General features: G+C 55.3%; 1 protein-coding gene across 1 annotated transcript in view; it reads left to right on the top strand.

The window, feature by feature from the left end:
* Positions 1 to 3,391: 3,391 nt before the first annotated feature.
* The window catches only part of LOC144952016 (suppressor of tumorigenicity 14 protein homolog), a 79,248-nt gene continuing 78,926 nt past the window's right edge, over positions 3,392 to 3,713 (top strand). Inside the window, 1 exon segment of the mRNA XM_078882406.1 lies at positions 3,392 to 3,599. The gene's annotated coding sequence lies outside the window, so the exon portion shown is untranslated.

Here is a 3,713-nt window from a genome sequence, read left to right as displayed (position 1 = left end):
AATCATCAATTCAGTGTTATCCTACAATTCTATACTCCGATTCACGCTCTGATTCGCTTATTGCCCGCTTACGATGTTTGCCGCGACTGGCCAACAAAACCTGGAGCTCATCAGCGCGCCCACGTCTTCCTCGTGATGTATACCGATGATACAATGCGGGACATACCTATCCAGAGGGTCCACGCATTCTTGCCACACCTGCGTTGCCTTACCTGTCTGTATGCGTGGGTGGTGTGTGGGGCGGGCGGGGGATGAGGGGAGCGGTGGCGCAACGGTTAGCGCGCCACGCTCCGAGCCCGGCGACACGAGTTCGATTCCCGCTCTCACGGCCAATAACAGTGGCGGATGTTTGAACCGGTCCTGGGCCTCCCCTAGGTCAACTCGGCCTCGAATGAGTACCTGGTGCGGTGTGCAGTATACATCGCCACTGGGGAGACAAAGGCGGCCGGGCGTGGTGCTGTCCACCCACCTCGTCGCGTGCCGTGCGGCCTTCATAGGTGCTACTCGCTAACAGCACTTGCCCCAACAGTCTCTCAAGGCTATACGGGGGATCTTTGTCTTTGTGTGTTGGCCACCCACTCCCTCGTGTAACAGCACTTGCCCCAACAGTATGTCAAGGCTATACGGGGGATCTTTGTCTTTGTGTGTTGGCCACCCACCCCCTCGTGTAACAACACTTGCCCCAACAGTATGTCAAGGCTATACGGGGGATCTTTGTCTTTGTGTGTTGGCCACCCACCCCCTCGTGTAACAGCACTTGCCCCAACAGTATGTCAAGGCTATACGGGTGGTCTACGTCACAGTGCTGAGTGATGTCTGAAAAACGGCTCGTTGGGGCTTCCCCCTGGGTTGACTCAGCCTTAACAACAATGGAACACTTTGGTGCGACGTACAATAATCACAATAGCGTATGGAACAAAAAATGACAAGAAGTGGTTTTAACCTTTGCTGGCAATCCCACAGGAAGTGTGTTAAGTCGGTCAAAGGGGCCGTCCATAAATGACGTCACGCGATTTTGGACGATTTTTGACCCCCTCAAATATGACGTCACAAAGCTCTGCCCCTCCCCCCAAAAAAATATAAAACATGCTTCAAATCGCTTTAAACTATTGTCATTGTAGTGCGTATTTAATGTGGCGCTGTACTCTGATGTTGTAGGGGAAAACATTTATTAAAAAGTCTATTTAATTAAGTAGAACGTGCTTTATCTATATTTATTTAAAGTTGCGAATTTTGATGTGACGTCACATTTCTCAAACCACCCCCCCTCTCGTCACCCATCGTCACAAATGTCTGACCCCCCCCCGCCCCAAGGTGCGTGACGTCATTTATGGACGGCCCTTTCTGGCAATGAAACTGTTGTGTTAAGTTGTTCAAACAGCAAAGGGCACCTTTCGCAAGAGATCAGCTCCTGCTTGAACCCCACACACGGCATCTTCTTAGTTCTTTCGGTAAAGTCGCGTAGAAGGGAAATAATAAAATAATAAAAATAAAACATTATAAAATACAATTCTCACGACGTTTCGGCCACAACGCAAGCAGCCGTCCTCAGGTGAAGAACAGGTCTGTCGGAAAGACAGCGTCTGAATGAAACACCACCACGCTTGGAGCGTCTATTTAAGCTGCTGGGTTGGAGGGACACGGACCTTGTGGTGAACACGCGCTTAGGCTGGATGGGGAGGGGCTCCTTTATCTTAGGTCCGAATGTGAATGCAATAAATTAACATAATTTATGCGCCCGCAGGCTACCCTACAGATTGCTCTCACCCACCACCCCCCATACAACAAAGGTGTCTCCGCCCCGCCCCCGTGTAGCCGACAAAGGCGATTGTTGTTGGGAAGTTCTTCCTCGTGTCTCCCGTCCACAATAAAAAAAAATATATAGTTTAGTTGATGAGTCATCGATGATGATGATGATGAGTGATCGATGATGATGATGATGAGTGATCGATGATGATGATGATGAGTGATCGATGATGATGAGGATGAGTGATCTATGATGATGATGATGAGTGATCGATGATGATGATGAGTAATCGATGATGATGATGATGAGTGATCGATGATGATGATGAGTGATCGATGATGATGAGTGATCGATGATGATGATGAGTGATCGATGATGATGATGATGAGTGATCGATGATGATGATGAGTGATCGATGATGATGATGATGATGAGTGATCGATGATGAGTGATCGATGATGATGATGATGAGTGATCGATGATGATGAGTGATCGATGATGATGATGAGTGGGGGAGCGGTGCTCAGAACCCCGACGGACCCGAGTTCGATTCCAGCTCACGTCCACCCAACAACGCCAGTGACAGCTATCACCTAAAACGGGGGGCTTCATCCCCTAGGTCGACTCGGCCTCAAACGGGAACCTGGTGCGCTGTGTAGTAAACATCGCCACTGGGGAGACAAAGGCGGTCCTGCCACTCCACCCCCTCGCGTGCCACAGCGCCGGCTTCTAAAGCTGCTGCTACTCGCTAACAGCACTTGCCCCGCCGACAGACTGTTAGAGGCTACACGGGGGGGGGGGAGTCTTTGTCTTTGGTGGAGGAGGTGGGGGGGGCGTGGAGGAGGGGGGAAGAGGGGAGGAAAGGAAGGGGGGAGGGGCGGGGTGGAGGAAGTGGGGGTGGGGGAGGAGGGGGGGAGGAGGAGGGATGGAGGAGGGGGGAAGAGGGGAGGAAAGGAAGGGGAGAGGGGCGGGGTGGAGGAAGTGGGGGTGGGGGAGGAGGGGGGGAGGAGGAGGGGGAAAGGGGGGAGGGGCGGGGTGGAGGAAGTGGGGGTGGGGGAGGAGAGGGGGAGGAGGAGGGGTGGGGGGGGCAGGAGGGGGGGTGGAGGGGGGTAGGAGGGGGGGTAGGAGGAGCGGGGTAGTAAAAGGATGGGGGATAGGAGGGGGAATAGGAGGAGGAGGGGGTAGGAGGGAGGTAGGAGGGGGAGGGGGTAGGAGAAGGGGAGGGGGTAGGAGGAGAAGGGGGGGAGTAGGAGGAGGGGGTAGGAGGAGGAGAGGGTAGGAGGAGGAGGAGAGGGTAGGAGGGGGGTAGGAGGGGGGGTAGGAGAAGGGGGGGAGTAGGAGGAGGGGGGAATAGGAGGGGGCAGTAGGAGGGGGGGGGGTAGGAGGGGGAGTAGGAGAGGGGGTAGAAGGGGGAGGGGGGTAGGAGGATGGGGGTAGGAGGAGGGGGAGTAGGAGGAGGGGGTAGGAAGTAGGAGGGGGTAGGAGGGAGGGAGGGGGTGAGGTAGGAGGAGGGGGTAGGAAGTAGGAGGGGTAGGAGGGGTAGGGATCGGAGGAGGAGGAGGGGGTGAGGTGGGTGACGCATCGGTCGCGTCACCTGAGCGAGCCCCGCCTCGCTACCCTCCACACCCCCAGCACTCCATTTTGATCTCACTCACCTCACCCCCACCACCTCCTCCTCCTCCCGGCGTCTCCCCACCTTCTCCCTCGTCCTTCACCTCCTCGTCGAGTCGACGAGGTCGACCATCGCTCGCTCTCTCTCTCGTCGTGAGGGTGGACAGGAGGGAGGGACATCGTGTCGCGCGACAAATCGGAAGAGATCATCGCGAGAGGAGAGAACGGAGCGAGTGGCCAGGTAAGCCATGTCGCCTCAGAGAGGCTGTGCGGGTGCGGCCTTTACCTGCGTGGTGACTGCGTCTCTCTCTCTCTCTCATCCTCTATGAGATGTTAACTACCTCGCCTGGTGTAC

The sequence above is a fragment of the Lampetra fluviatilis genome, chromosome 65 (assembly GCF_964198595.1).
Source record: "Lampetra fluviatilis chromosome 65, kcLamFluv1.1, whole genome shotgun sequence".
Classification (NCBI taxonomy): Eukaryota; Metazoa; Chordata; class Hyperoartia; order Petromyzontiformes; family Petromyzontidae; genus Lampetra; species Lampetra fluviatilis.
Note: the sequence above shows the minus strand (reverse complement) of the source record. Positions and strands in the feature narration are given on the sequence as shown.